This window comes from Sminthopsis crassicaudata, chromosome 2, assembly GCF_048593235.1.
Source record: "Sminthopsis crassicaudata isolate SCR6 chromosome 2, ASM4859323v1, whole genome shotgun sequence".
In the NCBI taxonomy this organism is placed as follows: domain Eukaryota; kingdom Metazoa; phylum Chordata; class Mammalia; order Dasyuromorphia; family Dasyuridae; genus Sminthopsis; species Sminthopsis crassicaudata.
This window is the reverse complement of record NC_133618.1, coordinates 242882604-242894691: the sequence shown is the minus strand read 5'-3', so window position 1 is coordinate 242894691 and position 12088 is coordinate 242882604. Positions and strand designations below refer to the sequence as shown.

The following is a 12088-nucleotide window of genomic DNA, read 5'->3' as shown; positions in this document are numbered from 1 at the left end:
AATAATGAGAGCTGAATTCTATATAGAGAGCAATGGGCAGGAAATCAGAAACTCTGTTTCATAACAGTACGCCACTCATCAGCCGTAGCATACTTCAGTTTGCTTGTCTGTAAAAGGAACGAACTATGACATTTTTATTATTAGGACTATATTTTAAAGATGTCAAAAGGGATTTGTTTGTTCAAAAATATTCATAGGATAGGTATAGTTTCAAAATCAAAATAGTATTAGTAACTGTCCATGTGATATTTTAAATTGTGTATCTCAGATACATCAAATTCAGCTTGTCCAAAACAGAACTCATATTTCCCTGCAAACCCATCTTTCTTTTAAATTTTCTGATTTCTACTGAAGAAACTCTCATATTTTTCCAGACTTCAGGTTCTTAATCTTGGTACTACCTTCAATTTTTCACTTTCCCCTCATCCCCACATAGCCAATCATCTTGCTGCTTCCACCACCATACTTTTAGAATCCAACTCCTTGTATCTATTCACACAATCACCACTATCCTGGTTCAGATCCTTATCACTTTTCCCCTAGATTACAATAATAGATTCCTAACCAGTGCGCGAATTTAGTCGAGATGACAATAAATTATTTTTTAAACTAACAAGAGTAGATCTGTTGGAATTTTCAGGAACAATAAAAATCTATTCTTTCTATATAATTAGGCAAAAAAGAATTTTTTTCCAGAAATAACATATGTAGTAGACTGCATCACACAATTTAAAACAGTATTTTAAACTAAATAGTTGTTTCATACAGGCAAATTTTCTCTCTCCGAAGAAGCCAAAAGTCCTTTCAGGGCAAAAAAAAAATCTATTACATCAATCTTTGTTTTCCTTTCATAGCAACTAGAACAAAGTTGGACCCACAAGAGAAACCAACTTTCCCAGAGGCAGTATTGAATAATGAAAAGTGCAATGGATTTAGTTAGAAGATTAAGGATCCATTCCCAAATCTAACACTGGTCCTATAACTATGGGTAAGTCACATTATCTCTCTCAGTCTTAGATTTCACTTCTGTATGATGTAAATAATTCCTGCCTTATTTCAGAGTTATTATGAAAAAGTACTTTTACAAAGTTCTGCAAAAATGTGAACTTTGCTTATAGGAATGTCAAAGTTGTAAGGACCTTAAGATTATCAAATCCAAATTTTAAGGGGCAAGAAATTGATGTTTTGAAAAAGAATTGTTCAAATTCTTACAGTGAACAGTTTAGAACCTAGGACTCCTGACTCATTTCAGTTCATTTTCCATTACACACAATGTTATTTTCTCTTACAGAAACCCTGATAGATCATGATCCTAATGGTTTAAGTTCTCTGTCAAGTAGTAGAGGCGGGCCAGGCCCAGAGTTTGCCCTAATCTCCCAGTTCAGCCTTCTCTCATACAACCTCCTTTTATATATCCAACAATTCTTGTTAACTAGATTATTCTGTTTTTTGTTACCATGCCCTTAGTCTTCATGTTTTGTTTACATCATCCCCAATAGCTGGATCACTTTTACTCTTCCTCCACTCTCTGTCTCCCCCAACCCTAGCCAACTCAAAGTGCCACTTTATCTAAGAAACCACACCCCCAAAGCCAACAAACTCCACATCACATGAAAATGATCATTCTACTCAAACTTCTCTCTTGATACTTACTTTCTCTTTAATACAAATAATAGTTATTTTAAGCACCTGTTATGTCCAAGATATTGTCCTAGATGCAGGAGATAAAAAAAAAAAAATTAAAAAAAATGAAAAGAAATAAATAGTCTCTGGCCCACAATCTGCTAAGGTGCAGGGAACAAGAACACAGATATGAATACTGTAAAAAAACAATACCTTATAATAACAGGTAGCATTTATATAGAACTTGCTACATGTCAGGCACTGTTTTAAGCACTTTAGAATTATCTTATTTGATCCTCCCAACAACCCTGGAAGGTAGTCATTATTATTATTATCCCCATTTTGCAGATGAGTAAACTGAGGCAAACAGCAGCTTAGTGACTTGCTCTAGGTCATACAGTGACTGAAGAAATAATGGAGCAAAGAAAAGACATAGATAATTATCTAGGAAAATCTGGGGGAGAGACTGCTTTCAGCTGGAGTGGGAGGAGTGGAAGGTGTGGAAAGGAAGAGATCTGAGAATACTTCATAGAGAAGCTATCTTAGCACATAAACTACTTTAAGAATTTCAACAAGCAAAGTTGAGGACAACCTGAAATGGGGGAGAGGGTAAGAGAAGATCAGGAATATCTAGTAGTGCAAATTGACTAAAGATAAAAGGAAAAAAAAAAAAAAAAAAAAAAAAAAGACATGCTGAGCACTTTGCAAATCTTAAAGGGCTGGTGCAGCTAGCTGGTACGGCAGATAAGAATGCCAGGCCTGGCATCAAGAAGACACTTTCCTAAGTTTAAATTTGACCTAACACCTATAAGTTGTGAGATTCTGGCTAAGTCACTTCATTTCAACTATAAAATGGGCTGGAGAAGGAAATGGCAAACTAACCACTCCTGTGTTTTTGCCAAGAAAATCAATGGGTTATCTTATACAATGAACAAAAAACAACAATGACATAGGTAGGTAGGAGCCTGAAAGCAAGAGGCTTTATATAGTAGGGTGAGTTTTTATTTAACTGAGTGGCAAAAAAGAGCACTGAAAGTTTTTAAAAAGAGTGGAGGAAGGTATGTAACATAGAACAGCTATGTAATGTGACAGGTACAGCACTAGACGTGAAGTCAAGACGACAGAGGCTCCAATTCAGACCCTGTTATTGGATGGGCAAGTCACCTCTCTGAACATCTGAACAGCCTCTGTAAAAAAGGGACTAATCATATCGTAGCCTAGATTTCTCAGAATTATTGCGAGGATTATATGAGAGATAAAGAACAACTTTGGAAGCCTTAAGAGTCTAGGCAAATGTCAGCTATTCTGATGAGAAGCAACCTGAAGAGCTGAAGTCAGACGGGAGTTCTGGAGTGTAGAGGATGTGGACAGTGACAGTAGCTGCTCCTATGTGAAGGAGCCTCATTGGGATGAGGGTCTGTGTGAGAACACTCACTGGTCATGGAATCCCATGTGGCTTCTGTCTCCTATCCTGAACATTAACTACCGTGCAGGAGTCACTTGGGCCTCATTCATTTGCACAAAGAAGCTACCTGTCCTTATCAAACCTCAGAGTGCCTGAGAAATGTCAGTGATAGTTATTTTCTATTTTGGTACATACAGTCTACAGTACCTTGCATACGACTTTGTAAAGAACAGGCTCTTCCTAAGACAATGTACGGAACCAAAAATTTGGGGTCAGATTTGAAGTGTAACTGCTCCTTACTTTGGATTCTTAAAAAAAAAAAAAGGTTTTAAGTTTGTGATTTCAATTTCCTCACTTGTAAAGTGTGAGACTGGGGGAAAGGATGATTACCCTTCGAAGTACTTCTTACCCCTACCTGGAAGGCTCCTTGGGGAGAAACAGGAAAGACCCTCTCTTAAAGTTCATGAAGCCCAAGTGAGGGGTGAAGCCTGTAAGACCCAAGTTATAACATGATCTCACACTAGTTGTGTGACCCTGGGCAAGTCATTTGTTCGCCTCAATTTACTCATCTATAAGATAAGGATGATATCACCCACTTCCCAGGATTACTGTGAGGATCAAAGGGAAAAAAAACTGTAAAGATCCCTTAAGAAGGGAAAGGGACCTGTATGTGCAAGAATGTTTGTGGCAGCCCTCTTTGTAGTGGCCAGAAACTGGAAACTGAGAGGATGCCCATCAAACTGAGATTGGCTGAATAACTATGTGGTATATGAATATTATGGAATATTACTGTTCTGTAAGAAATGACCAACAGGATAATTTCAGAGAGGCCTGGAGAGACTTACATGAACTCATGCTGAGTGAAATGAGCAGGACCAGGAATTCGTTGTATATTTCAACAGCAATACTATATGATGATCAATTCTGATGGACGAGGCCATCTTCAACAATGAGATGAACCAAATCAGTTCCAATAGAGCAGTAATGAACTGAACCAGCTACACCCAGAGAAAGAACTCTGGGAGATGACATGAACCACTACATAGAATTCCCAATCCCTCTATTTTTGTCCGCCTGCATTTTTGATTTCCTTCACAGGCTAATTGTACACTATTTCAAAGTCCAATTCTTTTTATACAGCAAAATAACTGGACATGTATACATACTGTATTTAATTTATACTTTAACATATTTAACATGTATTAGTCAACCTGCCATGGGTGGGGGGAGAGGAGGGGAAAAGTTGGAACAAAAGGTTTTGGAATTGTCAATGCTGGAAAATTACCCATGCATACAATTTTTGTAAAAATTAAAAAAAAAAAAAAAAAAAAAAAAAAAGATCCTTTCAAAGGGTCTGGCACAAAGTAAGCACTATGTAAGCGTTAGTATCGCTATTACTGTTAATTCTCAAAAGCTCAGGGAAAAGAACACTAACTTAAGGGTTAGGAGGATATGGTTCGAATCCATGGTCGGTCCTTTCTCAGCAATGACTGAGGGGCGACCTCTTCACCTAAAGAGGACCCCAAAGGGGGTCCTGATTTTCGTCTTTGCAAAACGGGAACGTCTCACTTGCAGGGATGCGGTTAGTAAAGCCCTTAGGAAAGTTCTCGGCGTGAGCCAAGGGATTCAGAGGAGGAGGGCCCGGTACAACGGGGGCCCGCCGGAGCAGCGTGGGGTACAGTGTGGGGCTGGGGGGCGGAGAGCTAAGCTGTGGCACAGCGAGGGGCGGGAGAAGGGGCTCCTTGCACATCTAGAACGGAGCACGGAGGAGAAGGAGGAGGAGGGCTCCTAGGCCGCGAGCCCCTCGGCCACGGGCCGTTTCATCCACGCCGGGGTTCGGGCTGAGGAAAGTCCCCTCCGAGGGCGCCGCGTGAGGCCTACCTGAAAGCTGGGCCGCGCCCAGACAGCAGGAAGAACTAAGAGAACTTCGCCCCGCGCCTGACGAGAAGGAAGCGGGAGACAAGAAGCCGAGACCAAGGGTAGGTGCTAGGATTCTCCACCGTCCGGGAGGCCTCCGAAAATACGGGATGGCCCCAGAACCGTCGACCACGCATGCGCGTCGGAAGCTGAGTGCCTCATTCCCGGAAAGAGGGAGAAAGCGGGAGAGAAAAGGGGATAGGCTGCCTTCGCACATGCGCAAAAGCTTTGCCGAAGGTAAACGGAAGCTTCCGTTCCTGGTATTATTGGCTGTCAGAAGGGGTACCCCGATGTGAGGAGAAACATCTCAAGTAAAGACAATTACAGAATTCAACATTCCCTTTCACATGAATGTTAGTCAGCTATCTTGCTGCGGGGCGGCGCGGAGGATAAGGATCTGCCACAGAATCAAGCGTGAAAGCCCTGCCTCTTGTCACCAAATCTTCGCGCCCTGGAGAGCGCTCTTTGAAATAGTGGTTCTTAACTGTCTTTTGCAAAATGCCCCAGTCTCCATGCGGTGCTGGGGAAAGTTTGACCACCGGCTTTGCTGGAAAAAAGTGACAAGCTTTCAGAGGTTAATTTGCATCGCCGGCGTTTTTTCCATCACTTTTTCGTCTACACTAGCAACTGAGCAATAAATAACGCCCAAAATTGCAGCGTTTGCCGCTTTCTGAGGGGGGACGCTCACGCTGAAAAATTACAATCTAATCGGGAGCCTTTTTGAGTTAACTTTCAAAATTTGTAGAACCTGTCCCAGAGTAATCTTTTCTAAGACGTACAGTAACACACGCGCACGCGCGATTAAGGAAGAACCGATTATACCGAAATATAGCTGTTACTACTTTAACAAACCTAGTTCATGGAATCCCAAGCTAAGAGACCTCATTTAAGAACACGCTACTGAGCTGGTCCTGTTTGCGTAGGTAGAGGGAGTTTCCCCAACGTAAGTTCCGTGCACAGATAAAATTACGGCGCCGAGGTTAAAAACAAGCAAGCAAACAAACAAACAAACAAAAAACCTTAAAAGAAAAACACTGTTCCGATTTATCTTTAAGGCCCTCCATTGCTCAGGAAATTATTATTATTATTATTATTATTATTATTATTATTATTATTATTATTATTATTATTATTATTATTATTTTGTTTGTCAACTGACCTTGTAGCAGTTTTCCTTTCAGAAGAAAAAAAATTTAAATAATTGAAAAAAATGATAAATTTTATTTATAGGTTAGTGAAAACAAACATCTAAATTCATTCTCTTTGTCTCCTTCTAATTCAAATTGATGGACTCCTGAAATCTGTCCAGGAGCCAGGGGACCAAGAGGTCCTTATCTTTAGGATAAAATACAAACCAACCTCTCTGTATTTGGAATTTAAAGACCTTCATAAATTTAGCTTCAACCTGCTTTTCCAGGCTTGTTCCTCATGGTCCATTCCTTCCAAATTTTCCAGAACTTCCATCTCCATATCTGTCTTTGCAAAAGCAGGTTTCTCCTACCTGGCATATGTAGTCTCTCCTCAAAGAACCCCTAATTTCCTTCAAATATCTGCTCAAATGCTGTCTTTTAAAAGAAAATTATTCTCATTTGCTAGTGTTCTCCAATAAATTTTGTATTTAACTTTCCATGTACAATTTTTTTTCTTGAAATAAACTACTTATGTTTTTAATCTTTATATCCCCAGTACCTTGCATAGTTCCTGCCACATAGCAGATGCTTTAAAAATGCTTGTTAAAATTAATGGAATTGAATTGATTTTTTTAATCAATATTTTGCCTATAGACCTTTACTGATTCATCTCCTCCTGTAAACTCCTCCTGATTGCAGCCTACCACTTTAGTAATACTACCTATGTTTCTGACACTGGTATGCCATCATAATTACTGTGTAAATGGAATCATAATGCATTACAGCTGGAATTGTTCAGGTGTTTCCTTGAAGCACTGACTGGATTGCTAACAGAAAAAGCTATTTTTACCCTTAACTATTTAATACCAAACTCTTAGTACATAATAATCTATGTTTATACATTAATTACATTTTCCAAAATGCTTTTTCTCACAGCAGCCTTGTGATACAGGAAATGGAACTATTCCTATCTTCTTTTTATGGTGAAGGGGTCTTAGAGTTAAATAGCTTCCTAGTTACATATATTACATTATCTTACATTAGCTAAATAACTCAATGTAAGTGTTTATTTAGTTTTAAATAATGAAACACATAATTTGTATAACAAGGTCTATCTTATCCAGGGAAATTTGATTACTAGACATAAAAAACAACGCTGTTTTTAAAATATGACTTCATTTGATATTGGTCCCAAAGCATAGTTTTTTTTTTTTTTTTTTTTTTTTTTTTTGGTTTTTTTTTGGCAAGCTGACCTTTTTGCTGTCCAGAAGTTTTTTTGATTTATATTTTGCACAGCACTTATATGGATAGTATAGCTCTTGCTCAAGAATAAAAAGGAAGATGGAGAGCTACCAACTTGTGGTAATTGCCTATATCTATTGATCTTCCTGCTGATTTAATATAATGGTATTTAATAAGAAAAAATTAAGTTTACCTTTGTTTAAGTACTTTTATGTCTCTATGAGCCATTTTAATTTACATGGATATTTGACATTTAACCATTTTGTGGAAAACAGTTTAGATTTTGTTTCTGTTAACATATCTTGTAATTATTTTTATGTTAATTTATTAATTTTTATATATTAAAAAACCTTGGTTATAAGAATGCTCAAAAACTTTAAAAACAGATTTCTTAATTTGTAGTCCATAAACTTGCTTTGTTAAAAAAAAAACAAAAACTTGGTAACTGTATTTCAATATAATTGGTTTTCTTTGTAATCCTTTGTATTTTATTTAAGACATTCTGAGAAAAAGTTCATATACTTTACCAAACTATCACAATGCACAATAATTTAAGAATTTCTTTTCTAAAGGTTCTGTAATCTCAGTGATTTGAGAATTGCCTCCAATAATACAGGCAAGAATTCCCAAACTATGCAACTCCCTGCTTCCCTAATAGTTTAGCACAGGGGGTCCATCCAATGTATTAGAAGCCTTCCTTGCTTTTCTTCCAATACCTTAAGAATATCAGTGAAACAGTCTGTCTACCTGTCTGTCATTTTGCATTATTACCACATGACCAGTTCATCATCTTTTCCTGTCATACAATTTCTTAATGACATCTTTACTTCTGTTCTTTGAAGTGTCTTTGTTATGTGCTACAACCTGCTCACAACAAACATATACCTTCCATGATACTCATCTTTAGTAATGTCCTGTTGTCTCTCAATTGTAATCCTTCTTTGGGAGGAGGTTTCTTTTCTGTAAATCCTTTTCTCTGTGAGCAGGTTTCTTGGGAGGCTTCTGGAGCTTCCAGCCAAAGCAAAGGTAGAATCTCAAACCCCCTTCTTCCTGAATCCTGACTCTGAATCTCCTCCAACTTCCCTGAAGTTCTCCTGGGAAGTCTTGTCCTTGACCCAATCCACAACCTGCTGCCAATATTCTTGTTGGTTTCCCGAAAAAAGCAAATGTTAAACTGAATGGGGAGAGTGTAAAAGGAGTTCAATAACCCCATCTCAATAATTACAGAGACCCAGATTTCTCAACCATGTAGAGAGCTATGAATTAGGTGTGCATACAGCCTAGATATTTTTACTGAATTAATCAGTCAAAGAAATGAGATAAGGTCTGAACAATCATTCAAAGGAAGAATGAAATACTTTTAAGCTACTAGATAAAAGCAAATGAACTTCATAGAAATGTATTGTGGTGGTAGAGGAATGTCAATCACTTCCTGTATGGTTTGGATTTAAAACAGCAAGCCAGTTTGGAATCCAAGAATTCCAGAACCAAGCCAGACTAGAAGTAAAGCATTTCCATCTAATTTCTTGAAAGGGAATTATTTGGGGGTAAGGGAGTAGTTTCTGTCTCCTTTCCTTCTCTACCTTGATCAGAGGAGGACTTCATAAACCTTGAAAAGTTAGACTTTTTATGGATGTCACACTTCATGGAACAAAAAGAAATACATTTTTTTATTTACAAAACATATGCATGGATAATTTTTCCAACATTGACCCTTGCAAAACCTTTTGTTCCAAATTTTCCCTCCTTCCTCCTACCTCCTCCCCTAGCTGGCAGGTAGTCCAATACATGTTAAATCCAATATATGTTAAAATACATGTTAAATCCAATATATGTATACATATTTACACAGTTATCTTACTGCACAAGAAAAACAGATCAAGAAGGAAGAAAAAGAAAAACTGAGAAAGAAAACAAAATGCAAGCAAATAACAAAAAGAGTGAGAATGTTATGTTGTGTTCCACACTCTGTTCCCACAGTTCTTTCTCTGGTTGTAGATGGCTCTCTTTCATCACTGAACAAGTGGAACTGGTTTGAATCATCTCATTGTTGAAGACAGCCAGGTCTACCAAAACTGATCATTGTATAGTCTTCTTGTTGCCAAGTACAATGATCTCCTGGTTCTGCTCATTTCACTTAGCATCAGTTCATGTAAGTCTCTCCAGGCCTCTCTGAAATCATTCTGCTGGTTGTTTCTTACAGAACAATAATATTCCATAACATTCATATACTATAATTTATTCAGCCATTCTCCAATTGATGGGCCTCCACTTAGTTTCCAGCCACTACAAAGGGGCTACCACAAACAATTTTGCACATGTGGGTCCCTTTCCCTTCTTTAATATCTCTTTGGGATATAAGCCACTGGATCAAAGGGTTTGCACAATAACTCTTTGAGCATGGTTCCAAATTGCTCTCCAGAATGGCTGGATCCATTCACAATTCTACCAACAATGCATCAATGTCCCAGGTTTCCCACGTCCGTCCTCTCCAACATTGGTCATTATCGTTTCTTGTCATCTTAGCTAATCTGACAGGTGTATAGTGGTATCTCAGAGTTGTCTTAATTTGCATTTCTCTGATCAATAATGATTTGGAGCACCTTTTTATGTGATTACAAATAGTTTCAATTTCTTCATCTGAAAATTGTCTGTTCATATCCTTTGACCATTTGTCAATTGGAGAATGTCTTGAACTATTATAAATTTGAGCCAATTCTTTATATATTTTAGAAATGAGGCCTTTATCAGATCCTTTGGATGTAAAAATGTAAAAAGAAATATTTTTAAAAGTCAAAAGTCTTCTTTCTGAGAAATGTAAGATGTGGAAACCATCTATTAGAGAATAAAACTATTTCATCGACATTAAAAATGTAGTGGCCAGTGCATCCACCTTCTTCAGTTTTTTTCTAGAATTTAGTTGCCATCTTCTCATCTGCACTGATCATTTCTCTGGCAATTTTAATATTATGTAATTGTCCTCAAATTTTACAAAGATAATCAGTTCCTGAAGCAAAAGGTTCTTCACTATCCATTTCATTTACATTTTCTTTCATTGCCTTAAACAAATTTAAAGGTTTTGTCTAAATGGATGTTCTATCAAGAGGAATATGTTTTTGATGTAATCTTCATACAGCTACAAGATGCTCCATTTTTAACATAGTAATACTTATATTCCTTGTAGTTACTTGCAAACCATAAAAAATTGATGCAGTTTTGCTTTTTTTGTTTATTTCACTTGTAGATTTTACAATATCTTTGTACTATAGTTAAATTATATCAACTTTCATTCTATTGTAAAATAACAAGCTTCTTTTTTTGTGTTGGCAATGTTTCCTCTTGAAGTATTTTTCCTTTCATCCATTTTGCTAAGGAATATTTTTTTAAATGCTACCACCATTGTTGATAATATGGTTTACAGCAGCATATCACATTCACATGAAATGATAGGAATGTAGTCTGATGACTTAACAGCATGTTAAAACTCTCAATTGACTCACATATGTAACATCAATTGAAGTTTGGCTCACATTGAATTTGACCTGGTATCACTTAACAATTCACACTAAAACAATTTTCACATTATCCAAATTCACATTAATTGTAACAGCCTGTACTATGAAATTAATTTACTTATTCAGTGCCATCTCAATCAAACCACCTAAGAATTGTATTATAGAACTAGAAAAAATTAGACTTGGGAGTACCAGATTTCAAACTATATTTTAAAGTAGTAATCATCTAAATGGTCAAAGGATATGAACAGACAATTCTCAGATGAAGAAATTGAAACTATTTCTAGCCATATGAAAAGATACTCCAAGTCATTATTAATTTAGAGAAATGCAAATTAAGACAACTCTCAGATACCACTACACACCTGTCAGATTGGCTAGAATGACAGGGAAAGATAATGCACAATGTTGGAGGGGATGTGAGAAAACAGGGACACTGATACATTGTTGGTGGAACTGTGAATACATCCAGCCATTCTGGAGAGCAGTTTGGAACTATGCTCAAAAAGTTATCAAATTGTGCATACCCTTTGACCCAGCAGTGTTATTACTGGGCTTATATCCCAAAGAGATCTTAAAGAAGGGAAAGGACTTGTATGTGCAAGAATATTTGTGGCAGCCCTCTTTGTAGTGGCCAGAAATGAAAACTAAATGGATGCCCATCAATTGGAGAATGGCTGAGTAAATTGTGGTATATAAATATGGAATATTATTGTTCTGTAAGAAATGACCAGCAGGAGGATTTCAGAAAGGCCTCGAGAGACTTACATGAACTGATGCTGAGTGAAATGAGCAGGATCGGGAGATCATTGTATACTTCAACAACAATACTATATGATGATCAATTCTGATGGACATGGTCATCTTCAACAATGAGATGAACCAAATCAGTTCCAATAGAGCAGTAATGAACTGAACCAGCTACCCCCAGCGAAAGAACTACATAGAATTCCCAATCCCTCTATTTTTGTCCACTACATTTTTTATTTCCTTTGCAGGCTAATTGTACACTATTTCAAAATCCGATTCTTTTTGTACAGAAAAACAACTGTTTGGACATGTATACATATATTGTATTTAATTTATACTTTACCATATTTAACATGTATTGGTCAACCTGCCATCTGGGGCAGGGGGAAGGAGGGGAAAAATTAGAACAAAAGGTTTGGCAATTATCAATGTTGTAAAATTACCCATGCATATATCTGATAAATAAAAACTATTAATAAAAAAAAAAGTAGTAATCATCTGTTATG

The 12088-nt window shown here is 37.1% G+C and overlaps 1 protein-coding gene across 4 annotated transcripts in view; it reads right to left on the bottom strand.

Moving 5' to 3' along the window:
• Positions 1 to 6778, bottom strand: part of RAE1 (ribonucleic acid export 1) — a 28921-nt gene extending 22143 nt beyond the window's left edge. For 2 of the 4 annotated variants that reach the window (XM_074288673.1, XM_074288670.1), the window contains exon 1: positions 4910 to 5111. The gene's annotated coding sequence lies outside the window, so the exon portion shown is untranslated. Of the gene's footprint in view, positions 1 to 1653; positions 1707 to 4909; positions 5112 to 6634 lie in introns of those variants that run through there. The other 2 variants (XM_074288671.1, XM_074288672.1) reach the window with 2 other exon arrangements.
• Between the last annotated feature and the right edge of the window lie 5310 nt (positions 6779 to 12088).